Source organism: Balaenoptera physalus (genome assembly GCF_965194825.1).
Source record: "Balaenoptera physalus genome assembly, chromosome: 13".
NCBI classification, from domain to species: Eukaryota; Metazoa; Chordata; class Mammalia; order Artiodactyla; family Balaenopteridae; genus Balaenoptera; species Balaenoptera physalus.
In genome coordinates, this window is record NC_138892.1 from 92,078,598 (window position 1) to 92,106,592 (window position 27,995).

Sequence of the window (27,995 nt, forward strand, 5' to 3'; positions counted from 1 at the left end):
AAGAAAAAGGTAAAATTAAGTTCAATACTATATTTTAACTACGTATATAAAAATTATCATTTCCACACGTGTCCAATATAAAAATTATTGATATATTTTCCATTCTTTTTTTCTTATCAAGTCTTCAAACTCTGGGGTGTATTTTAGGCTTACAGTACATTGAGTTTGGACTAGCCGCATTCCAACTGTCAACGGCCACGTGTGGCTATTGGTTACCACACTGGACAGCACAGACCTATAAAATCACCTTCTCATAAAAGAAAGAGGTGTAAATAGAACTTCTATACAAAACAGACTAGAATGAATGTTTCAAAACAACAAAACAGTGGGGCCAAGAGTGGACTCAATTCTAAAAGGAGGGATAGAAGTAGGCCCCTTTGGACCTACTCTACCTCTCTTCCCTTTACTAAACATTGCATCCTGTCATCTTATTGGTCACTTCCTCCTTCATCCAATGACTGTGTGTATCCATGTATCTGTGCAAGCAGTCATGTGTTTCTTAGGACTACACATAAATGGACGACACATTTACGTGAGGGAGAGGCCATGTGTAAATGAATGTGACTCTGCAGCTTATATATATAGTGATTTAGAATATATGGGAGGGCAAATGCAGGATAAAAAGTAGAGGCTGAAAAAAAAAGAAGGGACTGTGATTGGCAGAGCTTATAATGGTGTATTCTTTTCTTAGTGGATTACCAAAATGTTAGTGCAGGCAAAGAGTAAGATAAAGATGAACCTAGTTAAAAGGGAAGCCAACTAATTCTGCTTTTCTCCCTCATAGGAAAAAGAATTAGCAGAAATTAATGACAGTGTTTTCATAGACACCTGTTATACAAAGATCTCCTAGTTCTTGACTATCAGGATTGGGTATGAACTTAGAACGTAGAATTTAGAACTCCTGTATCCCCCATGCTTGGCAGAGGTATTCCTAATGTTACTATTTTCTATCCAGTACAGACAAGTGTGAGGAGACACAAAGAAAAGACATGGAGTGCCAACTTAAGGACCCAATGTAAATTAAATGATAAAAAGACTGGGGGAAATGCATCAAAACAACACTGGCCATATACACACAGCAATTACCTGGGAAGAATTTCTTCACAAAGCAGTTGAGATGAGAATTGTGTTTTGGAGGTTGTGGATTTGATTAAGAAGGGAAAGTGATTGAGAAGGAGAAACTCAAGAATCAGACATGACACATCCTAAACAGACTGAAGAGAGTGGAATGGGAAATAAAATACGTAGCTGTACACAGAATTGACACAAAGCAAATAAATGGCAGTGAGGGAGAAAGGAAAGAAAAGAGGGGAGCTTGGACTCTGAGCCTTCACAGACTCACCCTAAATCCACTGGCCAACAGTCTGGTCTCTCTCAGCTTCGGCATCCTCATCGGAAACATGAGACTCATAACAGCACCTACTCAGTGAGGATTAAATGAGTCGTCTATACAATATGCTTAGCACAAAGCCTAGCACTTAACAAACATGTGATGCATGTTAGTTGCAATTGTTAGACGGTCTGGGCTCACAGGTTTTGGAATTTGTTAACAAGGGCAATTAGGAACTGTTGGGAAGTGTCTGATAAGTTATCTATAATGGAAAAAAAAAAAGATCTTATTTTTATTGCCATATGACAGAAGAAACTATAAATAAGGAGCCCAGTGTACAATGTGGTGACGGTTAAGTGAAAGGCTGGTAGAACCTGGGCCACAGTTGTGTCTAAGTAAAGAGAAAGTGGTAGAGGCAAGTCATACTTTGCATAAATAATCTGAGAACTCAGAATGAACAAGGTCTGAGAAAATTGTACCCTCAGTTCGTCACAAAACACTCACTAGCATCCCTTTGGGAAGATTTCTTAGTATCTCCAAGCTTCAGTTCCCTCCTCTTTAGAATGGGGATAATATTAACACAAACTTCACAGGGACGTTACGAGGACTGAGTTATTATTTGTCAAGCACTTAGAATACCGACTGGCACATGGTCGGTGCTATCTAAGTATATGTGAGGTGAAACTGAAAACCACAAACACAAGGTTTTGAAAAGCTCTTTAAACGTTAACTCCTACTCTTCCATACATTATATTTTTCAATCCAAAAAGCAACAGTGTGAGGCAGTGCTACTCCCGTTTTAGGGATGAGGAGAGAGTTTTGGAGGCCTGGTCAAAGTCACACAGGAAGAGTCTGAGCCAGGAGCCAAACCCAGGCCTTCCACTCACGCCTGGGCTCATTCCACTACCACCAGCGCCCCCAGTGCCATGAGCCAGAAAACCTGAGGACAGTGATATAACAGTGATACTGAGAAGCTGGGAAGGGCTAGTAGTGCACTGATTTGTCATTAGGATTCTTGTTACTTAAGTATCAGAGAATCACTAGAAATGTGGAAATAAACTAAGATCACCCAAACGAGAGAAAGCAAAGGCTACTTATCCAGAGCTTGCTATAGCAGAGGAGTCAGCCACCAGCACTTCTGTTTTTTGCAGAGACTCAAAGGCATGCAGAGGAATGGGAAAGCTGTATAATTTTTTTTACAAAAAGACACAGCTTCAGATATGCTCTGATTAAAGGCTGCTGGCAGGGGGAAGTTGTAGGTGGGCTAACTCAAAGCAGGGCATCCTATGTGATTGGTTAGGGGTACACAGTTGGCTTTCTCTGGTTGGCCCTAAGTTGCAAGGGGGACAAAAATTAGGGAAGCTCTCAGTTATTAATCAAGTCCTAGCTGTATGGGGTCACTAGTTACAGGAGTTAATATTGCTAGAGACAGTGGTCTGTTTTAGATAGCAGGGCCACCTTCCTGGGCTGGTCCCTGTAGATAATGGATTGGTTTCTTGGGCTGCTTGCTGCAGACTGTGGGTCAGACTCCAGTGTTTATATATAGTCTGGCCACTGTCAGTTTGCATATTCAGCCCTTCAGAAGCCATCTAGTTGAAACCCCAATGTAAATATTTATTCCCTGACCATCGTGGAGTATAAGGGAAAACTCCAAAATACAAGATGGCCAATTCCATCTGAGACAGCTGTCAATGTTTTGGGGTTTTAGTCATTAATATTCACAAAAGTGTGTTTAGTACTAATTTCCATTACTTGGTTCTAGGTCTGTGTTCTCTGAAGGATAAGAAAACCCTCAGAGAGTTCATCCAACTCTTTGATGGCCTATCCCTCAGCAGATAGACCTTGTACTGAAAGGAAGAAATGTAACCTTTGAATTTACACAGAATTATCCTAATCTTGCTATTTCTACATCTCATGGATAATCTTCTGCTCTGCCCACCCATATACTTGATAGCAAATCAAAACCTCCATGAGATTGGGCTAAATGTAAACGTTGATACTAACGGTCAGATAAGATCTTTTCACCTATTTCTTATTTGAGGAAAATATCTCAGAAAAAAACATTACTGTATCCTGCACCAGTCACTAAAAGGCCACCTTAGACAGGTACATAGGATTTGGAAAAAATTTCAACTGATGAATCAGTATTTCTTCAATTTCTTTCATAGCAGATACTCTGCTCCCTCCCTCTCCCCTGCCCCCAAACTTTAGCCACAGAAAATTCATTTGCTTTTATTAAGAGGATTTATTGCCTCTCTCTCCTTCCAATAGCTTCGACATGAAGAAGCAACATCAGAGAAAGACAGACAGACGAATGGCCCTTTGACTTTGTCCTTCTTGGCACTGGTGAAGGAAGAAGCAGTTTTCTCAAAGCTTTTATCTGCTTCATTGGATGTTGTGGAGAAAGGAAACAAGGAATGTCAGAGGATAAGCGAACAGGCTCTGCACCCACCAAGGGAGTGTTCTCTCCTAATTGTCCCTGGAGGAATACTGCACTCACTTTCTCTGGTCTGGCCTCCTGCATTGGAAGACAGTTTTTACTCAGTCGAATAGATCATTTCCCCTGATGTACTCTTAACTTACTTCAACCTCAAACATTGTAGTTACCACTGTTCCTGCTCAGCTTAAGTGGATTCCAGAAATAAACTTGTCTTATTCCATTTATAAAGAAAATGAGACTGTACACTCAACAGCATGACTTCCTATTATAATGTTCAGATACACAAACCCATATGTGTAAACAATACTTCCACCAAGCCCCTGAACTACATGTGTGATAATTGTAAGATGTTGTGAGGTCATTGGACTTGGGCTGAAGTGGGAGGACCAGGCAGATCTCAAGCAAATGAGAATTTCACCAATCTCCTACCACACTATCATTACCACAATGAGAAAAATGGAAGGCTCAACCATCCAGCAGATAAAAACCACATGGACCAAACTCTGTCATAAAGGGAAATCCTACCAGCCTGTCCCCTCTGGCCAGAGAGAGTTCAACTGTGTTTAGATACATTCAACAAATACAACAATAATTAAATTTGGTGACAGTTGCTGAGGGAAAAAACAATAATGCAAGATAAGGGATAGAAATCAACACGTGAAACATGAGTTTTCATTCACTGCCTGTAGCAGGGGGCCAGCTCTCTACCAAAGATGCATGGTCTCCTTCCATGGTGTTGAGTTGTTTCTGGAAAGCATTTACCCGACCAGGGCCCTTTGTATTTAGATGAGGCCACAGGACTGGTCCTCACCAGTGGCATGTGAGCCAAAGTGAATCACTTCTGGACCGAAGTGGTTAAATAGCAAGTGTGCCTTCTGCATCACTCTTTCTTCATCTTCTGGCTGATATTGTAGGACTTCCAGGTCTGCAGGAGGATGGCAGAGCCATAGGAAAGAATAAGCCTGAGTCGCTGAATCAATGCGTAGAAAGCCATCCAAAACTTTTGATATGGACTTTGTGTGAGCAAGAAACATATTCCTATTGTATTAACCACTGAGGTTTAAGGATTTTTTTTAAATTACACTTTTAGTATTATTTTTTATGTTATTTTTGCCAGCTTTACTGAGATATAATTGACATATAACATTGCATAAGTTTAAGGTGTACAGCGTGATGATCTGATACACGTATGTCTTGTGAACACATTTACTGCAATGAGGTTAATTAACACATCCTTCACCTTACATAATTACCACGTGGTCTTTGTTGTTACAGTGAGAACATTTAAGATGTACTCTCAGCAACATTCAAGTGTATAATACAATAGTGTTAACTATACTCACCACGCTGGACATTAGGTCCAGAACTTGTTCATCTTATAATGGAAAGGTTTTATGCCCTTGACCAGCATCCCCCCATTTCCTCAATCCCCAGTCTCTGGTTAATACAGAAATCCATCCAATTACCCTTTGACAGATACCCTCAACCCACACCACCACCCCCAGCACACACACACACACACTTTCCAAATTCAGATGAATTAAACTTATTCACCCACAACTCTCCAAAAAGAATACTGAATTCCTGGCACTGCTATCACTTACCTGAATGTCACTGTGAGGAGCTTTGGTTTCTAAATATTCAATTTTGATGGAAATTCATGAAGGACTTCAGGCTTTACCTCTGGTCAACCACTATCTCTGCAGAATATCTCCAAGGTCAGAGAGAAATCCCAAGATCCTTGAGAACAGGTAGGACCTCATAGAATTTTCAACCTATAGCCTAGGTGCTAGAGCAACTGATCCTGAAACCAAGCCTTACTGAAAAGCCAGATCCTGACAGAATCCCATGTTTCTTGGTTGCAGCTGTACTACTGGTCCCTTCTCTTTCTAATTTAAACCCCAGATAGATTCTCTCACAATCTCTTTCACCTCGTATTTCCACACTTGTACAATACAAGGTCTTCACTCTGACCAAATCTCTCCATGTCCTTTAGCTGAGTTTCACCTGTGCTGTTCCTTTAGCAGTTATTCCACACATTACAGGAGGTAGAGAATGAAAGAGAGGACCACTAATGAAGTGGAAGGAATAGAGAAAGGCTGGACCGCATCAGGACTTGTGGGCCATGGTCATGACTTTAGTCCCTGCCCTCAGAGCAAGATGGAAGCCACTGAAGCACATTAAGAATGAGGAAGATATTGGGACTTCCCTGGCAGTCCAGTGGTGAAGACTTTGCCTTCTAATGCAGGGGGGTGTGGGTTCGATCCCTGGTTGGGGAACTAAGATCACACATGCCTCGCGGCCAAAAAACCAAAATATAAAACTGAAGCAAGGGGCTTCCCTGGTGGCACAGTGGTTAAGAATCCGCCTGCCAGTGCAGGGGACACGGGTTCGAGCCCTGCCAGGAAGATCCCACATGCCGTGGAGCAGCTAAGCCCGTGCGCCACAACTACTGAGCCTGCACTCTAGAGCCCTCAAGCCACAACTACCGAGCCTGAGAGCCACAACTACTGAGTCCATGCACTGCAACTACTGAAGCCCACGCGCCTAGAGCCCCTGCTCCACAACAAGAGAAGCCACTGCAATGAGAAGTCCGTGCACTGCAACGAACAGTAGCCCCCGCTTGCTTCAACTAGAGAAAGCCCATGAGCAGCAACAAAGACGCAATGCAGCCAAAAAAAAAAAAAAGCAATATTGTAACAAATTCAATAAAAACTTTAAAAATGTTCCACATCAAAAAAAAATCTTAGAAAAAATTAAAATTAAAAAAAAGGAAAGAGGAAGATATTAGCAGCACCATTTACAATAGCCAAGACATGGAAGCAACCTAAATGTCCAATGACAGATGGATAAAGATGTGGTACACATATACAATGGAATATTACTCAGCCTTTAAAAAAAGAATGAAATAATGCCATTTGCAGAAACATGGATGGACCAAGAGATTATCATACCAAGAAAGTCAGACAAAGACAAATAACATATGGTATCACTTATATGTGGAATCTGAAATGTGATACAAATGAACTTATTTACAAAACAGAAACAGACTCACAGACACAGAAAACAAACTTCTGGTTACCAAAGAGGAAAGGGGGGCAGAGACAAATTAGGAGTTTGGGATTAGCAGATACATACTACTATATATAAAATAGATAACAACAAGGTCCTACTGTGTTGCACAGGGAACTATGTTCAATGTCTTGTAATAAACCATAATAGAAAAGAATATGAAAAAGAATATATATACATATACATACACACACACGTAACTGAATCACTTTGCTATACACCAGGAACTAACACAACATTGTAAATCAACTATACTTCAATTAAAAAAAAAGAATGAGGACGATATGATCTGTTTTGCTTTTCTAAAAGATCACTTTGGCTGCAGGGTGGAGAGTAAGTTAAAGAGGGTCAATTAGAAGGTATGGCAATGATCCTGTCAAGAGATGACTTGTCCTAAATCAGAGAATGGCAGAAGGGCTTGATAAAGAGGCTTGCGGTAAGGACTGGACATGAGAAAGGAAGAGACATTGATGGAGATTCCCAGATGCTATCGGTGATGGGGACACTTCCTGAAGGACAGATTGGGGGAGAACACTTGCCCTCCTCAATGTCTGTTTTTATAATGCTTGTTTTGTTTTGTTTTTATTTACAGGTCTCCTTAAGCAACTGTTTTAAAGGGCCCCACACAGACACACACACACACACAGCTACCTGCAAGCTGTTAGTAAACCAATCATGAGACTCCCCTGTTATTCCTTTTCGCCTTAGAGTTACCTGCTTCCCAGCAGAACCTCAAGAAGCTTAAGACTTACAAGTTTTCTAGTATGGAAGTTCATTTAAAAATTAAAAATAGAGCTACCATATGATCCAGCAATCTCACTCCTGCACATATATCCAGAAAAGATGAAAACTCTAATTTGAAAAGATACATGCATCCCCTATGTTCAAAGCAGCACTATTTACAATGGCCAAGACATGGGAACAACCCAAATGTCCTTCGACAGCGTGTATAAGGAAGCCGGGGTATATATCTACTATGGAATATTACTCAGCCATAAAAAAGAATAAAATATTGCCATTTGTAGCAACACAGATGAACCTGGAGATTATCATACTAAGTGATAGACAAATATTATATAACTTATATGCAGAATCTAAAAAACAATGCAAATGAACTTATTTACAAAACAGAATCAGATTCACAGACATAGAAAACAAACTTATGGTTACCAAAGCAGAAGGAGGAGGGATAAACTAAGAGTTGGGGACTAACAGATATATACCACTATATATAAAATAGATAACCAACAAGGACCTACTGTATAGCACAGGGAACTATATTCAGTATCTTCTAATAACCTAGAGTAGAAAAGAATCAGAAAAATATATATATAACTGAATCACTTTGCTGTACACCTGAAACTAACACAATACTGTAAATCAAATATACTTCAGTTTAAGAAAAAAAAGACAAGTTTCCTTTAATTCTGATGTCGGTAACCAGAAACACCACAACGTACAGCTTAGGCCTGAGGGTCCCCATCTGCTGACACCGCCACTCACAGGTTTTCCCACAGCTAGTCTTGCCAAGCAAGCTTTATCCACTGCCACTTGCTCAGCTGCCCCCATCTGCTCCACAAAGGCCTTGACCCATCCCTCTTCACACGATCCTTTCCCTGACATTCTCTTGGTTGTAGGGTTTTCATTGCTCCTCTCCTTCCTCATGTTTTTAGGCTCCAAGGGTGATTCTTCTCCCAGCTCCAACACCCCACCACCACCACCAACTACCAGGACTACAGGAATTCACTTTATTTTCTCCTTCTCAAAAGGACCCAAAACCATTCATGAACCCCTTGTGAGAGCCATCCCTCCATCTCCTGTTCTTGGTTCCCAGGTAGCTTATTTCGTCCGTGTAGACAATGCAGACTCACTCCCTCTCACTTTTTTTTTTCTGGAATCTCCACTATGTAATGGGAGCTAACTGAAGGAGAGAGAGAAAGTATCATTTTTCCCCTCTTGGAAATTGGCCTCAAATCAATCTATCAATTTGCCATAGTTAACATTCAAGCTTCGTACATATGCTAATAAATCATTAAAATTCATGCAGAGCCCAACATTTTGAGGTTTTCTTTCTTTTTCTACGTTTCATAATTTCTACCCAATTCTGTAAACTATAAATTTGCAAGCAAGAGCAATCACCACCAGAAAGCATTGCACAAAGGACCAAATAGAGGAATCTCAAGTTAGAAACGTCCATCATATGTTAGATACTTTTTGGCCTTGAGTAGATAACAATTCTGTTCCTCCTTTCCCAAATGGAATCCTGATTAACTTCAGAATGCTGTTATGTGTGGTTGAACACAATAACAAAATATGCTTCCCAAAGTGCCCAGAGAGAACCTAAAGAAGTTTGGGACTTGGCAGATCAGAAGAGCCAAGCACCCACTACGTATTGTTCCTTACAGATTTAGCTCCTGCTTGCATACTTCAGAGACCAGGAGACTCACTCACTGTGAGGCAGACAGTCCCAATGTTGGTTGGTTCTTATATGGGGAAAGTTTCTTTTACTGAAATGATATGAATGTTCTTATTCTTTTCACCTCTAGATTCTCCAGAACAGTGACCAATAAATTCATTTTAACTTCTAAATCACAGCCTTCAACTCTGCACACAGTGGAGTCTCCATTAAGCAACTCTTCTTCAGACTGAGCATGTGTGGTGACCCCAACTCTCCTGCAGAGGCCAGGTCTTACCAATCCCCCCCTCACCTGTGCAGGCTTACGTCAACCATCCCGGGAGCCCTTCCACCTCCTCTCACCCCATCCCACCCTGATGGTCCCCAGATAATGCCCCGTGGCACCCACGTCCTAACAAAGGCCAGGAGACATGATCCAAACACCAGAAAGCCAAGGGTCTTATAAAACCATCTTTGATCTGAGTTCAGTCCTCTTAGTTTTAACTTTATTTTTAGCACCATTTGACTATTCTTAAAACTGTAGTCCACTAAGACCCAAAGGCATTTTTGACATTTTGCTATAAAGTTAAGATTTCCCCATTATATTCCTGTTCGTTTTAGACTTAACTGCTGGACTTTATATTTTTTCTTGTTACATTACAAAGTATTGATTCCTGCCTAGTAAGACTTTTTTTTAAGCCTTATTTTGCCATTTGAAGTATTAGCTATTCTTTCCAGCTCTCAGCCATCTTTTCCATTATCCAAGTCAAATAATACCAAAATACTAAACAGGATAGGGTAAAGGGCAAAATACTGTGATAAAATTTAAGCACCTAAATGTATGAAATAAAAATGTTAAATCTCATTTAAATTATGTATCAAAAAATTAAAATTCCAAATCTCCTTCACGATGTGAATTTTGTAGTGAATTTGCTCCTTGCATATGAGAAGATAAAAGTATATTAGATTATAATTATAATAGGCTTAGAGATATCCATAGTCGCCAGATGAGCAAATTAATTCTTTTAAAAACTTACTATTATTATTATTTTTTTAAGAACCAACTTTTAGTTTTATTGATATTTGCTACTGTTTTATTTGTTTCTATTTCATTTATTTCTGCTCTGATCTTTATGATTTCTTTCCTTCTACTAATTTTGGGTTTTGTTTGTTCTTCTTTCTCTAGTTCCTTTAGGTGTAAGGTTAGATTATTTGAGATTTTTCTTGTTTCTTGAGGTAGGCTTGTATTGCTATAAACTTCCCTCTTAGAACTGCTTTTGCTGCATCCCATAGGTTTTGGATCATCGTGTTTTCGTTGTAATTTGTCTCTAGGTATTGTTTAATTTCCTCTTTGATTTCTTCAGTGATCTCTTGGTTATTAAGTAGTGTATTGTTCAGCCTCCATGTGTTTGTGTTTTTTAAGGTTTTTTCCCTGTAATTCATTTCTAATCTCATAGCGTTGTGGTAAGAAAAGATGCTTGATATGGTTTCAATTTTCTTAAGTTTACTGAGGCTTGATTTGTGACCCAAGATGTGATCTATCCTTGGAGAATGTTCCGTGTGCACTTGAGAAGAAAGTGTAATCTGCTGTTTTTGGCTGGAATGTCCTATAAATATCAATTAAATCTATCTGGTCTATTGTCTCACTTAAAGCTTGTGTTTCCTTATTAATTTTCTGTTTGGATGATCAGTCCATTGGTGTAAGTGAGGTGTTAAAGTCTCCTACTATTACTGTTTTACTGTCAATTTCCTCTTTTATAGCTGTTAGCAGTTGCCTTATGTATTGAGGTGCTATGTTGTGTGCATATATAATTGTTATATCTTCTTCTTGGATTGATCCCTTGATCATTACATAGTGTCCTTCCTTGTCTCTTGTAACATTCTTTATTTTAAAGTCTATTTTATCTGATATGAGTATTGCTACTCCAGCTTTCTTTTGATTTCCATTTGCATGGAATATCTTTTTCCATCCCCTCACTTTCAGTCTGTATGTGTCCCTAGGTCTGAAGTGTTTCTCTTGTAGACAGCATATAGATGGGTCTTGTTTTTGTATCCATTCAGCGAGCCTGTGTCTTTTGGTTGGAGCATTTAATCCATTCACGTTTAAGGTAATTATCAATATGTATGTTCCTATTACCACTTTCTTAATTGTTACGGGTTTGTTTTTGTAGGTCCTTTTCTTCTCTTGTGTTTCCCACTTAGAGAAGTTCCTTTAGCATTTTTGTAGAGCTGGTTTGGTGGTGCTGAATTCTTGTAGCTTTTGCTTGTCTGTAAAGGTTTTAATTTCTCCATCAAATCTGAATGAGATCCTTGCCGGGTAGACTAATCTTGGTTGTAGGTTCTTCCCTTTCATCACTTTAAATATATCATGCCACTCCCTTCTGGCTTGTAGAACTTCTGCTGAGAAATCAGCTGTTAACCTTATGGGAGTTCCCTTGTATGTTATTTCTCATTTTTCCCTTGTTGCTTTTAATAATTTTTCTTTGTCTTTAATTTTTGTCAATTTGATTACTATGTGTCTCAGCATGTTTCTCCTTGGGTTTATCCTGCCTGGGACTCTCTGTGCTTCCTGGACTTGGGTGGCTATTTCCTTTCCCATGTTAGGGAAGTGTTTGACTATAATCTCTTCAAATATTTTCTCAGGTCCTTTCTCTCTCTCTTCTCCTTCTGGGACCCCTATAATGCAAATGTTTTTGCGTTTAATGTTGTCCCAGAGGTCTCTGAGGCTGTCTTCATTTCTTTTCATTCTTTTTTCTTTATTCTGTTCTGTGGCAGTGAATTCCACCATTCTGTCTTCCAGGTCACTTATCCATTCTTCTGCCTCAGTTTTTCTGCTACTGATTCCTTCTAGTGTAGTTTTCATTTCAGTTATTGTATTGTTCATCTCTGTTTGCTTGTTCTTTAATTCTTCTAGGTCTTTGTTAAACATTTCTTGCATCTTCTTGATCTTTGCCTCCATTCTTTTTCCGAGGTCCTGGATCATCTTCACTATCATTATTCTGAATTCTTTTTCTGGAAGTTTGCCTATCTCCACTTCATTTAGTTGTTTTCCTGGGGTTTTATCTTGGTCTTTCATCTGGTACATAGCCCTCTGCCTTTTCATCTTGTCTATCTTTCTGTGAATGTGGTTTTTGTTCCACAGGCTGCAGGACTGTAGTTCTTCTTGCTTCTCAAAAACTTACTATGATTGACTACAGAAAAGCTGAAGGACAAGGGGTATGCTGACATCCTTATGGAAAGCATCTTTTGTGCTGTGCAAGGAAATTTAAGATGCACTATTCTTTAACTTTTTTCATCTACTAGGCTTACTTAGACTTTCACTTACATAGATGCCCAGACTAATGAAAAATATGTAACTAAGTTTGATATTAGTCTACTAACAATATTAATTTGGTTTGAAATTTTGAATATATACAAAGACTTCCAGTCACACCTCTCAAAGTGATCTCAAAGACCCTTCAAAACAATGATACAAAAATTATGAAGCAAAAGAAAACCAATTTTATTGAGCATTTTAATATGCTTTGGTAATATGTTTTGCAGATAAATATGTGTGTATGCATTCAGTCTTGAAAGATATATATAGAATTGCTTAACTGCAATGCTATTAGCAATAAATCCATGACCTAATTATTGCTATAAATTCATTACTAAAGCTTTTCCCTTTCCTACACCAAGCTAAAATATAAACCTTGCACCATTACAAATTCTAGCTACAGCCAAATACATCCAATTATAATCAGTTGCAGTAAACTCTCACTTTGCATTAGGCATAATTAACTGTGTGACAAATAATCAGTATGATAACATTTAATGTGCTGTGATAGCATTCCTAAACTACTCATGAGAATTCCAGGAAACAAAATATACTTTAATTCTAACCATCAATGTTTTTAACCATTTCATATTTGAAATTTCATGCCTGTGCCGTGTAAGAGAAATTTTAGTATACCCACCTGGAAATTAAAAATTGGATCAACTCAAGCACATCTTCATGTATGTATTACAAAGACATTCTCTATTTTTATCAAAATGTTATCAACTTTAATATTTAACTGATGCATTTGCATTTCAAGAAAAATCTCACACCTCCTTCATTTCAATCATCATCATCAGAAGAGGAGGAGGAAGTGGAGGAAAAAAAGGAAGATCTCTGCTCTTTCCTTATAAGGAATGAAATACAATGTCGATTCCATAGAATAATATCTGTATTCTAACACATAACGTTCTTATCATCACCATTAACATTGTCCTTCTTTTTATGTCTATGACAGCAAGGTCAATTAGAAATAATATCAAACAGTATTTCTGAATTTCATGCTCTTTGTTTAGTTTTAGGCTAATTTCACTCATGTCATTAAATGACAAAATAATAATAGTACCTATTACAATTCCATGTTTTTATTTTACTAGAAACCCTATGATAATACACCCTATGGAATGGTTAAAATTAATTGGATGCACTGTAATTTTGTTTGGCATTGTAACAGTACTGAAAAAACGGATCCTAAGCTAGGACTTAGAAATTTTTTTTCCCTCTGGGCAGAAACGATCATAATAATATTTGCTCCAGTGAGCTTTGACCTATATATTCATTACAAACATGGTTATAGGTTACATTTAATTACTTATCTCTTGTTTTCCCTCTTTGGCCCACAAAACTTTTGGCTGATAACTTCTCTGGCTCAGTTTACTATTTCCATCTTTAGAGGCTACTCTTAACTCACTCTTAATTAATCAGAGTTGCTAAGTGAATGCACTCTCATTATCTCTGTAACTGCTTTGTGTTCAATAACTTAAAACTGATTTTAAAAAGATACTCTCAGGCTTCCTTCTACCTCATGTTCAAAACATTTCAAAAAGAAATTTTCAGGGTAATTAGGAGACCCTCTTTACCTGTGTTTTACATACACATACTACTATATATAAAATAGATAACTAACAAGGACCTACTGTAAAGTACAGGGAACTCTACTCAATACTCTGTAGTGACCTATATGGGAAAAAAAATATTAAAAAGAGTGGGTATATGTATATGTATAACTGATTCACTTTGCTGTACAGCAGAAACTAACACAACATTGTAAATCAACTATACTCCAGTAAAATTAAAAAAAAAAAAAAAGACTTTTTAACTGTTACCAAATAATGCAAATGGCTGTCCTTCACAAGAGAAATCCAAGTTACCAGAACTTGGCCAATGGGGGATTCTTCTAGAAAAGCTGGCAGAGTTACAGTAATCATTCATAGTTCCTCACCATTACGAACAAATGGGGATGGAATTTTGGATGGATAAATATGAAATAATAGAGTGACATCAATAAACTTCTCATGAAGTTTAGCCTGTAACCTTGTAATTATCACACATGCTCTAATTGACTCACCTACCTGTCCAGAAAGAATAAAGTAGGTGTCATTGAGAAGTTTCTTTCTCCTCTGGATACAACAAAGGTGACCATGGATCTTGCCAAAGGATCCAACACTTGTCCCTACTTCAAATAGGGACAAACTGTTTATAAATAATAAAGCTGATTAAATATTATTAGGTCTCTATTTCCATTTCTCTAGGAGGTGGGTCAAAAAGGATCTTGCTGTAATTTATGTCATAGAGTGTTCTGCCTATGTTTTCCTCTAAGAGTTTGATAGTGTCTGGCCTTACATTTAGGTCTTTAATCTATTTTGAGTTTATTTTTGTGTGTGGTGTTAGGGAATGTTCTAATTTCATTTTTTTCCATGTAGCTGTCCAGTTTTCCCAGCACCACTTATTGAAGAGACTGTCTTTTCTCCATTGTATATTCTTGCCTCCTTTATCAAAGATAAGGTGACCATATGTGCGTGGTTTTATCTCTGGGCTTTCTATCCTGTTCCATTGATCTTTATTTCTGGTTTTGTGCCAGTACCATACTGTCTTAATTACTGTAGCTTTGTAGTATAGTCAGAAGTCCAGGAGCCTGATTCCTCCAGCTCCGTTTTTCTTTCTCAAGATTGCTTTGGCTATTCAGGGTCTTTTGTGTTTCCATACAAATTGTGAAATTTTTTGTTCTAGTTCTGTGAAAAATGCCATTGGTAGTGTCATAGGGATTGCATTGAATCTGTAGATTGCTTTGGGTAGTATAGCCATTTTCACAATGTTGATTCTCCCAACCCAAGAACATGGTATATCTCTCCATTTGTTTGTAACATCTTTAATTTCTTTCATCAGTGTCTTATAGTTTTCTGCACACAGGTCTTTTGTCTCCTTAGGTAGGTTTATTCCTAGGTATTTTATTCTTTTTGTTGCAATGGTAAATGAGAATAAATGTAAAATAGATAGCTAGTGGGAAGGAGCCACATAGCACAGGGAGATCAGCTCGGTGTTTTATGACCACCTAGAGGGGTGGGGTAGGGATGGTGGGAGGGAGACGCAAGAAGGAGGAGATATGGGGATATATGTATATGTATAGCTGATTCACTTTGTTATAAAGCAGAAACTAACACACCATTGTAAAGCAATTATACTCCAATAAAGCTGTTAAAAAAAATTATTATGTCTCCAGAGGCTATTCATCTTATAACTGGAAGTTTGTAATGCTTTGGCCAACATCTCCCTATTTCCTCCACCTCCCAGGCCCTGGTAACCACCATGCTATTCTCTGTTACTATGAGTTCGATGTATATCAAAACATCATGTTAAAAAACTTAAATATATACAATTTGTATTTGTCAATCATACACCAATAAAGCTGGAAAAAAATAAAACCTTTAGAGGAAGAGAAAGAGAGAGACAGACATCACATTCAAGGAATGCAATCATTACAGCCTAAAAAGTTCAAGAAAAGATATAGGTGTAAGATATGGTATTTTACATTTACATTATAAAATTCTGAAAAGTAAATTTTACCTGACTAGGAAATGAATGATTGCTGACATGTTTCTGCATCCTCTGGGTATGACTTGCATTTGTAGTTATGATCAACAAAGCACAGTAATAACTTTAATAGAGTTGCTGGAACCCAGTATCCATGAGGACTGCAGGGGATGATGCAGGAACATAAGCAATGATGTAACCAGCATTAAACTAATGATAGGAGGGAACTGTAGGTGAAGACAAGAAGATACATTTTGTTTCAATACAAGCAGGATCTTAAGAGCCATGACAGTTTGAGTAACAACAATTATGCTACCTTTTTTCTCATGGTAGGTGTAGTAGGCTGAATAGTGTACCTCAAAACTCATGTCCACTCAGAAAGCAAACTTATTTGGAAATAGAGACTTTGGACTTGTAATTAGTTAAGACAAGGTAAGGCCACACTACATTAGGGTGGGTCCTACATCCAATGATTGGTGTCCTTTTAAGAACAGGAAAGGACACACAGAAATACACACAGGAAAAAAGGCCACGTGAACACAGAGGCAGAGACTGAAGTGATGCAGCTACAAGCTCAGGAACATCGAAGATTTCCAGGAGCCACCAGAAGCTAAGAGGAGGCAAGAAAAGAGTCTTCCCTAGAGCCTCTGGAGGGAGCATGGCCCTGCCAACACCTTGATTTCAGACTTCTAGCCTCCAGAACTGTGAGAGAATGAGTCTTTTGTATTAAGCCACCCAGTTTGTGGTAATTTGTTATGGCAACCCTAAGAAATCAATACAACAGGAGATAGAAAATCAGCCAGAGATGGCACATTGCATAATAAAGAACACAAGGAGACAGTTCCTGAATGTGAACAGGAAGAGATGGTACTTTAACACGATAGAAGCATCTACACATACACTTACTGCACAATGAACAAAGAAGTTAACTACCTCTTCTCCACTCATTAATCTACATCTTCATCAATAAATCTTTATACCTCTTATGGACCCATGAATTTTATAATACATTTTTTAACAAAATTGTTTCTATGGACAGGGACCTCACAAAAATATTTGTCCAGGGCCCTGCACACCCTAAATGTGGCCCTGTTACTGCTTACCTACATGTCATTCTTGGTTCCTCTCCTTTTTCCCCCTCATACCAGATGTGCTACTTTGCCTGAGACAGTCCCAGTTTGTACGAGTCCTGGCATAATCATTAAAAGTGTCCCCTTCCATGCTCAAAAGGATCCCCCTCTGGATGATAAAATCACAGGTCTTTCCAATTATACCATCAGTGAGTCTTACTAGCCCCATCTATTAAAACATTCCTTATTTTGACCACTGCCCACCATCTTTCAATGGTCCTTTATAACAGCATCCAAACTGTGCTCCCTGCTTCCATTCTTCTTCCCCCTGCCCCAACCCTGGGTCCCCAACATGCACCTATTCTCAAAAAAAAAAAAAAAAGTCACAGTGATCTTCTTAAAGTATAAATTGGTTTATGTCATTCTGCCAAATAAATAAATAAATACAGATATAAATTCAGAAATACAGAAAAAAAAAAAAAAAAACAAAGCCATATAACTGCTTCCTTTCACACACGGAATAAAATCAGAAGCCTAGAATACCAACCTCCAGTTCTTCTCATGGCTTCCCCTACTCCCCATTCAGATATACTATACTTGATACCCCATCCTCAGAAAGCCCTTTCATGACTACTTCCATCTAAATGTCACCTTCCAGCTCTGTCACTCTCTAATTCCTAATTTCCTATTTTCTTTAAAACACTTAGTACTATAAGAGTCTATGCTCTATCCTGTATAGTGATTTTACTTTATGCTAGTCTGTCTCTCCCATTAGAACATGAGCTTAATGAGGGCAGGGACTTTATCTTTTTCACCACTGAAATTACAGTACCTAGAAAAATGCCTGGAATATAGTAAGCACTTAATAAATATTTACTGCATAGGATAAAGTAACTGTTTTATAGTATACCAAAAGATATATATTTATAGAGCTATGGAAACAGAAGTGAGAAGCAATTAACTCCAATAGCTATGGTCAAATGCAACCCGACGTGGTCTCTAGATTGACGTTCCTGAAACATCAGTATTCTCATATCACTCCACTATTCAAAAATCTTTAGAAATGTTTTATAATTATAGAATAAATTCCACACTCACTACATAGTATCCAAAGTTATCTTCAGTCTGCCCATACTTTATTCTCTCCAACTTTACTTTTCCTGTCTAATTTTTTGGACTCAACTTATTAAAATAACAGACTCATTCTCATATTTTTTCATCCACCTGGAATATCTTCTTCCATCCCCTGCCTGGCCCACAAATTTCTTTCTACACATATAATTCCAATTCACCCTTCAAGGTGTGGTTCAAGCTTTCTGCTGCTCTCCTGCGTATTCTCAGATATCCCCAGAGCTTCCTTGGCTTTCCCTTTTCAGCAAGTGCGGTCTCTTATCATCTGCATCATTCATTTGGTTTTAAGGCAAACGCTTATATCCTCTGTGTCAGTCACAGAATTGAGGTTATAGCAAATATCCAAAAAATTATTATTGATTGACCAATAAGCAGACATGTATACTATACTGTATGTAAAATGGTACGTTACCTGAGTCATACTAGGGAATAAGTTCATCTATTGAGGGCTATTTTTGAGTTGAGTTGACTTATATCTCAATTGGTTTAGGAGAAATGAGATTAAATTGCAAACTCATATTTCTTGAAATGAAGAGACTAAAAATCAAAGGATTTTTTTCTCCAATAAAAAGTATAAGTACGGAATATTTAGAGTAAATGGCAGAGAAAATGGAGAAGAACTTTCCTTCTCAGACCTCTTTTCCCAAAAGACAGGAATAAAACTGTAAACTTTTCTGGAAAGTTGCTCACCAGTCTTCGAAACCCTGCTCGTTAATTCTTTTTCTTCCTGTCTTTAATTTTTAAAGTAAGTTTAAAACATCAGGATGTTGGTCCTCAGCCAACAGGAAAATCATTCCTGGACGCTGCATGCTTGCTTAGCTCTGATGAAGGCGTGGAGCCCTGCTTTGAATTTTCAGGTTGTGTTTCTACACCAAGGGTTCCTGTGGTGGCTCCAGAGTCCTGAGAGAAGCTTCCCCAGGAGGAGAGCAGATGTGACAGTCATATGTTTCCCTGATGTTCACTTTCTTGAACTTGATTTCATTTACTGTTCTAACTCTTTTTTAAAAAGATAGCCAAGTGTCCCTGGCTCAAAAGATTATTTTATTTTGCATTTATTTGCATAATGAGGAATTAGTTCAAAATACAGAAAACAAAATCAAGTAAATTCATTAACCTACAGTCATTGTATTCAAGTTCAACAGGGGTGGTATTATCCACATAAAATGCCTACAGTTTTAAAATTAATCACAACCTCAATCAAGAAGAGGTAAGAATATTGCTGAAAAGCACTGCTTAATAATCCTACAAGAGGTGCCCTGGAGTTACTCTACTTTTATTAAATAACTCTCAGGGAAATTGGCTGGAGCTCTATTTTCCCACTATGGCTACTAAAAGCGAGCACGACTCAAACTTCACCCCTTCCGTGAAGGCATTTTATTAATCTTTGTATCCTTAGCACCTAGCACTGTTGCCACAAAACAGTCAGAAGATCACCTCTCTTTTTTATTTGACATTATTCAGTTTCCCTCTCTCTAGCCTATAAACCAGTTTTTCTGAAAAAGTAGTCTACTGAGCTCCTCCACCAGAATTATCAGCAGACTCTAGACCAAAGCCACTGGGTCAGTTTCTTAAGATGGGATCTATAACTGTAAATTTTCAACAAGCTTCCTGAATAATTTTCATTCACATGAGATTTTGAGGCCCATTCATACACATACACATATCGCATAACAGACATATTTCTTACTGAGGGAAAAATATGTTAAGCAGATTATCAGAAAGTAGTTTTTTTCTGTCAGTCTTTTGTATCCGTTACTAAAAGAAATGATTATTCACCTGGCGGAGGGGGGAGACCTATTAATTAGGTAAATAATGGAAAAGGATAACAACTTTTTAAAAATCTGCTTTGCATTTGCCATTCATTGGCAAGTGTGTCACAGGAATCAGGACCCATCATGTTCTCTGTAATCCTCCCACACTCCCATCTAACACATTCCATCCCATATAACATACCTGAGCCACATGAGTTCCTCAATCTCCAAGAAGCCTACCAGTTGGAGATGACTGAAAATACACAACAAAGAAAATTCTATCATGTCAAGTATTTTAAAACTGGAAATTAATAAAGTACTAAAGATCACTTTTAACTAAATACATGCACTCAGTATATTAGAGGACAGACTTGGGGCTTCCCTGGTGGCGCAGTGGTTGAGAATCTGCCTGCCAATGCAGGGGACACGGGGTCGAGTCCTGGTCTGGGAAGATCCCACATGCCGCGGAGCAATTAGACCTGTGAGCCACACCTACTGAGCCTGCGCGTCTGGAGCCTGTGCTCCGCAACAAGAGAGGCCACGATAGTGAGAGGCCCGCGCACCGCGATGAAGAGTGGCCCCCGCTTGCCACAACTAGAGAAAGCCCTCGCACAGAAACGAAGACCCAGCACAGCCATAAATAAATAAATAAATAATAATAAAAAGACTTTCTCTCTATTAAAAAAAAAAAAAAAAAGGACAGACTTTTCCAACTCTCTTTACATCATGAAGAAATTTCTCCAGTCCAGTTGTCCTTGATTCTGGTTTTTTCATAGCCTTTCTATACAAACTTTCTTTTTTTTTTTAAAACTGAAGTTTAGTTGGTTTAAAATATGCTGTTAGTTTCAGGTATACAGCATAGCAAATCAATATTTGTATAGATGATACTCCATTTAAAGTTATTACAAAATAATGACTATATTTCCCTGGGCTGTACAATGTATCCTTGTTGCTTATCTATTTTATACATAGTACTTGTACCTCTTAATCCCCTACCCCTATCTTGCCCCTCCCCCCTTCCCCCTGGGAACCACTGGTTGATTTTCTTATACAGACTTTCTTTCCAGTGCTGGAATAATCTTTGTGAAAGCTGGTTGAAAAAGCCTATATAAAATAAGTAATTTTCACGTGGCCAGATGTTCTGCTGGGTTTCTGCTTGCTTTGCTTTCAGTCATTAAAGTATCTGGCATTGCTAGAAAGCTAATCAGCCATTTTTTACAAATGTCAAGTAATTAAATGACTACAGCTCTAGCTAAATTTAAAAAAATTTATAAAGCCCCTGTCAAGGGGATGAACTCAGGCAGTCTTCTTTCTTAACTGCCCCAAAGTGTTTTCTAACATGAAATCTTTTGCTGAGAGAAAAGTGCTTAATGATGAAATGTAGAATGCTTTAACGAGTACCCTCTAAATTAGAGAAGAGAAAACATCTAGTACATTAAAAGAAGTATATTACCCAGAGACTTGGGGCCAGAGAGAAATCAGCAGGCTATTCAATCAACTTTTTCTAAGGGAAAAAAAAAAAAAAAGCCCTTTGTATTCAAAAACAGTACACGTTTGTCGCATTGTGCTCTTTGAGCTGGTTTTCCAGTAATTATGATCAGTTCATACTAATTTATCCACTCTCTCTCACTTGTTTCCCATTGCTGTTGGTACAGGGTTTTATGGGCCATTGCCAAGATAATGGAAGTGAGTTTGACCCTAAAACAATGACTGGTCACAATCTATATCATCATCATCGAATATGGAAAGACAAGTAGCCAAGTATTAAATATATTGTTGAAAAATAAAGTTTCTGGCTATTCAATAATTACAATAACAACAACAACAATAATGCATAGCCATTTTTTGAGTGCCAGAAAATGTTCTAAGACTTTAAAAAATATTGATAGTCATTTAATCCTCATTACAACTTCACGAGTTAAGTGATATCATTATCTCCACTTTAAAGAGGAAAACTGAAGCATAAAGAAGTTACATATTTTGCCCCAAGTCATATAGCTAGTAAGGAGCAGAGCCAGGATTCAAAACAGACAGGCTAGCTTCAGAGCACACACCCTTTACCACTGTATTATGATACTCTCAAGCAAAATAAATTGGTTGATGTAGGTATGGACTCAAGACTTCATTATCAGAGCTCTAAACAACCTAGCTCACCACTCACAGGTAAATTTTGCCTAACAATTTAGATGCATACCCTGAGGTCTTCATAAAATTAAAGTGGAATCATTTTTATCTAACATAAAAGATGTCCAGGAGAACTAAGTAAGTATGATTTATAAAACTAATATAAGAATCAGTTATATTCGTCTTACAAATATAAGAATGTATAACTGATTCACCTTGCTGTACAGCAGAAACTAACACAACATTGTAAATCAACTATATTCCAATAAAAATTAATTTTAAAAAAACTAATATAAGGGAAATACTAAAAGAATATTATATTAGAATAAGCTCTAATGCAGTTAATAGATTTTGGAGACCCAGGGACTGACCTTACACTTGGGGATGTAAGCCTTCTTTTGTCCACAATACACTGTAACTATTCTACTACTTTTTCCAAAGTACTGAGGCAATAATTTGAGCATATATATTAGCGTGAATAGAATTTTTTAAGGTAGGAAAAATATATAGTTTTAAATTAGGAAAAAATATATTATTTGTAAAGTTTTACACACACACTCACACACCCTTAAATTAGTCTCTATAGTATTGCTCAAGATGATGACAGAAAAGGTTGTCAACTAAAAATGTTAAATATATGTTGGAGGGTAAAATAAAGCTCCAGGGGGAAAAAAGTAAACATATGAATTATACTAAGTAAGCATTATCTGTCAAACAGGGAGACCAGAATAGAGAAGAGGTGCTGGGGGTCACCATGGATAAATAAGAAAGACAGGACTGACATCTGGGTGGATAGCTCCAGAGTTGGAACCAACAATCCTAGTCCTGTGGTTAATGTCACAACTACATCCCAATTCAGCATGTAAAACTTTGAACAAGTTTTTCCAAAGTGAAAGATCTTCACAGAAAGCTTCTACTGCAAAAGTCCTTAGGCATATTCCTACTTTTGAAGCAACTCTCTACATTACTATTAGGCTTCATAACTTTTTTCTTTTTTAGGTTTCATAACTTAGTAGTTAAAAGGACAGACTCTGATGTTAGAATGTCTGGTTCTAGATCCCAGTTCCCCATTTACTGTCAGTGATTAAGTCATTAAATTCCAAGTGTTGCCTTACTTTCCTCATCTGTAAAATGGAAAGCATAAAACTGCCTACCTTACAGGATGGTGGTGAGAGAGATAACGCTTGTATAGGCCACAGACATAGTATGTGATACATGGTAAGATTTCAAAAACTGTTATCTCTTAACTATAACCCTGAGCCCAAAGAGCTGAAATTTTATTACCATGTGTGGGCTGTCCTTTCTTTAATCTGCAGAAGTAAGCCAAGAGGTAAAGCAGAGGTTATATATACGCTTTTTCTTTCCTTTCAATCTCCTTTGTATTCTCCGAGTACAGAAAGGTAAGGGGAAGAGAAAAATAATAAATGCCATTTTTAAAAGATACCACTGCTTTTGTTCTCACTTAGTCCTTACAGAACTTTGGGTCAAAACAGTCTACTACAAGGAAAGTTAAGAAACTTTAATTAGTGTTTTGAAATTGCCTTTACAAAAATGTCATTTTAACTCATTTAGTGTGTTGGAAAATATTTATTAAAGGCCTAAAAGGCTCCAGGCACTGTTAGGACACAAATCCAGAAAAAAACAGAAGTCTTTCTCCTGAAGATACTCAAAAATGACTGAAGAGACAGACCCGGGAACAATTATAATACCCAAAAATAACTGTTTCATTGGAGGATTTTTCCAAGTATGTTGGGATCCCAGACAAAGAATCACCCATGTCTGTCTGGAAAAATTAAAGCAAGCTCACAGGAGTAAGGGTTTTCTAGACAGTCAGGAGAATTTCAAGGAGAAGAACAAGAATACTCACGGCACAGAGGCTGAAACTATAAAATGCTGTTAAGATCTATAAGCACTATTGGAGTAAAAGAGTATGCTGGAGGAGAGATGGAATTAGGGCCCAAACAGAAAAGTAGGAATCCAATCACAAAGGGTGGTTCATATCATGTAAAGGAGTAGAGGGAGGATGGACATCAGATGTATGTGTTAGAAAGCGAATTTTAATGACATCGTGATTGAAGATGCAGGAATATCAAGAAGGGTGCTATGTAAGAGCACAAGTAATAGATGATATAGACAGAGACAGCAGGGGCAGAGGAGAAGCGGCATAAGAAAGGTATTTAAGGGAGCAAGTGGACCTGTTGACTGACAGATGTTAGGAATGAGAAGGAGTGCTGGTTGTGATGGTCTCTGTGATGAGGAATGCAAAGAGGAGTTCTATACGTGAGTCTGGGTCTAATGAGGAGACAGAAATCACGCAGTAATTTGAACAGAAAAAGTTAACTATTAACAAAATAGGGGGTGACCTACTAAAAGGAAAAAAGAACTGTAAAGACTACAGAAATGGCAGATGTACGGCGCAGTCACTACCTTCAGGGCTCAGGCAAAATATCCAAGGAAGCAGCAGGAAAAATTAAAGCAGGCCCCTATCTCCTACCAAGGCTGGATTCCAGAATTTGATGGAAAGGGGCAGCACGGCCTACTGATGGCCAAGTATTTGGCAGAGCTGTCACTCCAGCCGAACACACTAGGATTCCAATCTCTGGGATGCTGGAGGAAGCCATCCATGGGGAAGTGCCATGCTGTAGGATTCATCAGAAAGCTACCCTTGGGGCACCGAGGAAGCACCCATGGGAAGAGCTGCAGGCTGCTGGCCATGGTGAGCCTGTCAAGGGCAAGGAGCTATGGAAGAGACAGCCCTTCCCCCAGTGGGGTGTCCTTCAACACTCTCTTCTGACATCCAGCCAGCTGGTAAAGGAGAAAGGTTTACAGGGTCCAGCTCTACTATCACAGAGAAGACAATGAAGAATGGATTTGGAGCTGAGAAGCAATCAATTAAGAACTGGCACAGTATGTGCAGAGAGAGGAAATTTTGAGTTTGAGGTGCCTTTGGGGTCTCCTCTTGGATAATGGGTCTAGATCTGGAGAGGGGTTTGAGCTGAAGGTACAGAGTTTTATAAATGTCAACAGATATGCGACAAAGCCTAGGGCATGGATGTAATTGTCCAGAGAAAATTAGTTACTTGAAAAGAAAAGATGCCAAGGACAAAGGAAAACAGCACATGTGAAAAGGAAGCAGAGGCAAGAGAGCCCACAAGAGAAACTAGCAAACAGATCACAAGACATTAGATTTATGGTTTTAAAAGGTGAAGAGAGAGTGTTAAATAACCTGGAGTGTTAAGTAAAAGAAAACCTGAAATTTTTCACTAGATTTGACAACTAAAAGGTAAACAGTGAAAAAACGTTCAATGTAAGGGTAATAACGAAAATTGCATGGATCAAGATATGAATAAGAGAGGAAATAAAGACAGAAAACAGGTATTAATTTTTTCTCTAGGGTGGTATCTAAAAGAGAATGAAGTGTCAGCGGAGAGGGCAATTTTATTTGCTTTGGTGTGTGTGTGTATGCGTGGCATTGGGGGGGAAGTGAAGTGAAAGAAGTTTGAGCATATGAAAGAAACCAGTGAAAATCCAGAGATTATAGGATAGGCAGGAGATAATAAAGTAAATATTGGAGGAGGTGGCACACAGATTAAGGAATCAGACTCAGATAGAAGTAGAGATACCTCTTCCTCAAGAATTTAACTGTCAATTAGTGAACAGAAATAAATGGTGGAATTTCCATCCACCCTTATAAACTTTCAACTCAGAAACAAAAGATTTGTTGAGTTTTGGAGCTTGAAGGGATCTCAGAACAATGATTCTCAAGTGGTGGTTCACAAACCAGTAACACCAGAATGGGATGGGGAAAATCCTCTTTCTGAGGACTCCTTAGGAGCCAACCTAAAAACAGCGGGGAGAGCCTAGCAGACAACACCCAGCCTTCTTCAACCACAGCATATTCCCTTCCTTCCTACTTGTCATGTTTAGCTTCCTTTTCCTATTTCATTCAAAGAACAGTCCTGCTGTAACATCATTTGAAAGCTATGCTTTAGTCCAAACCATTCGTTTTACAGATGAGGCAGCTGGGGAATGGAGTAGACAAGTGACTTGTCCAAAACCCAGGGCTCCTCTCTCACTAGAACATAGGTCTTCCTTCATCACCAATAATAAACCAACTAATTTATCAATTCCCCTCGATCTAAACATTTATACTCTTTGCAATTTTAATCCAAATAATTTTTACCTCAGACCTCACCCTTTTCTTGGCATGGTGACATCCTACACCCTCAGTTCAAGAAAAATCAAGAGGCCGTGTGTCTGTGGCTTCTTATGTGTTAGCTTAGCAGAAATGCATTCAGAATAAATATTCTAATGACTTTTTAGACTCATAAACAAGAAAAAAGACCTCAAGGAACCAGTTGAATGCAGTGTGTTCTACAACATCAATGCCCTAACTATTGGAGCCAGATGCATGGATAAACAAATTGTGGTATATCCATACAATGGAACACTAAACTGTTTATATACAGAATTACATGGACGGACATCAAAAGTATTAGGCTTAGTGAAAGAAGTCTAGAAAAGAATATATACTGTATGACTGAATTCATACAAATTTCTGGGAAATGCAAATCGATCTATAACAGAAAGTAGATTAGTGGTTGCAGGGGGACAGATGAGGGATAAATTACAAAGGGGCAGAGGAGACTTTTGAAGATGCTGAAAATGTTTTGTATCTGGATTTTAGTGATGAGTTCATGGCTGTATATGTATGTCCAAACTGATAAAATGCACATTTTAAACATGAATATTTTATTGTACTCATTGTACTAATTTTATTGTACTCAATAAAGACATAAGAAATTTTTTAAATAATCCAGAATTGGGACAGAGTGGTTTGACTATAGAAAAAATAAGATTAGCTTGGGCTGCGTGAGCCACAACTGCTGAGCCTGTGCGTCTGGAGCCTGTGCTCCGCAACTGGAGAGGCCGCGATGGTGAGAGGCCCGCGCACCGCGATGAAGAGTGGCCCCCGCTTGCCGCAGCTAGAGGGAGCCCTCGTACAGAAACGAAGACCCAACACAGCCAAAAATAAATAAATAAATAAATAAATAAATAAATAAATAAATAAACATTAAAAAAAAACAAAAAAAAGATTAGCTTGGGCTGGTAATTATTGAAGTTAGGGGATAAGTCCAGGGGAATTCATTACACTAATATTGTTACTTTTGCATATGCTTGAAATTTTACTTAAAAAATATTTCAAAAATCTCTCCTATTAAAAATACAATCTTAATTCCTTATGAAACCTGTAGAGAGAAGTTAATTTTCTGGCTTAGTAGTTGCCTAGCACTCTAGTCTCTACATTTGCTGACCATAGTACAAGGTGGCTTATATATGTTAATCAATACTTTGCCATGTCTTTGGAAATGAATCAGACCAAAACACAATGACATCAGAATGAGTTTTGTGATCAAGAATTAATTTTGGAGATTATTTGTGATTATTGTGATTTTAAGTTGGGACTATTAAGGAAAAAATATCCAAAACTTGGAAATAGGCAAATGGATGACTATTAAAAAAAAGCCACATTTTTTTTCAATGTCTTGCTGGAACTTGTCTAACAAACATATCTAAGGTTTACTTAATTCTCTAGGCTATATACCTTTGATTTACTATTTCCTATTGGTTAGAGTATCTTACAGCTCTGTGGATAGATGTGAACTTGTAGAGAACTTAAAATGATGCAAATGATTCTTGTCCAATAACAGGAAAAATAAATTTTGTCTAGTAGAGACTTTATCTAGTAAAGACACAAATGACTCCTACCTGGTGGAAAAAAAAAAGATAACCCCAAGTATTATACTTTAATTGCTCTTGGACATTCACTGGGAT

At 38.0% G+C, this 27,995-nt stretch overlaps 2 long non-coding RNA genes across 2 annotated transcripts in view; one reads left to right on the forward strand and one right to left on the reverse strand.

Annotated features, from left to right (window-relative positions):
• LOC309641246 overlaps window positions 1–14,362 on the forward strand; it is a 265,172-nt gene extending 250,810 nt beyond the window's left edge. Inside the window, exon 2 of the long non-coding RNA XR_014252576.1 lies at window positions 11,133–14,362. This is a non-coding gene — a long non-coding RNA (uncharacterized lncRNA). The remainder of the gene's footprint in view (window positions 1–11,132) is intronic.
• LOC309641249 overlaps window positions 1–27,995 on the reverse strand; it is a 314,747-nt gene that overhangs the window by 259,870 nt on the left and 26,882 nt on the right. The window lies entirely within an intron of this gene.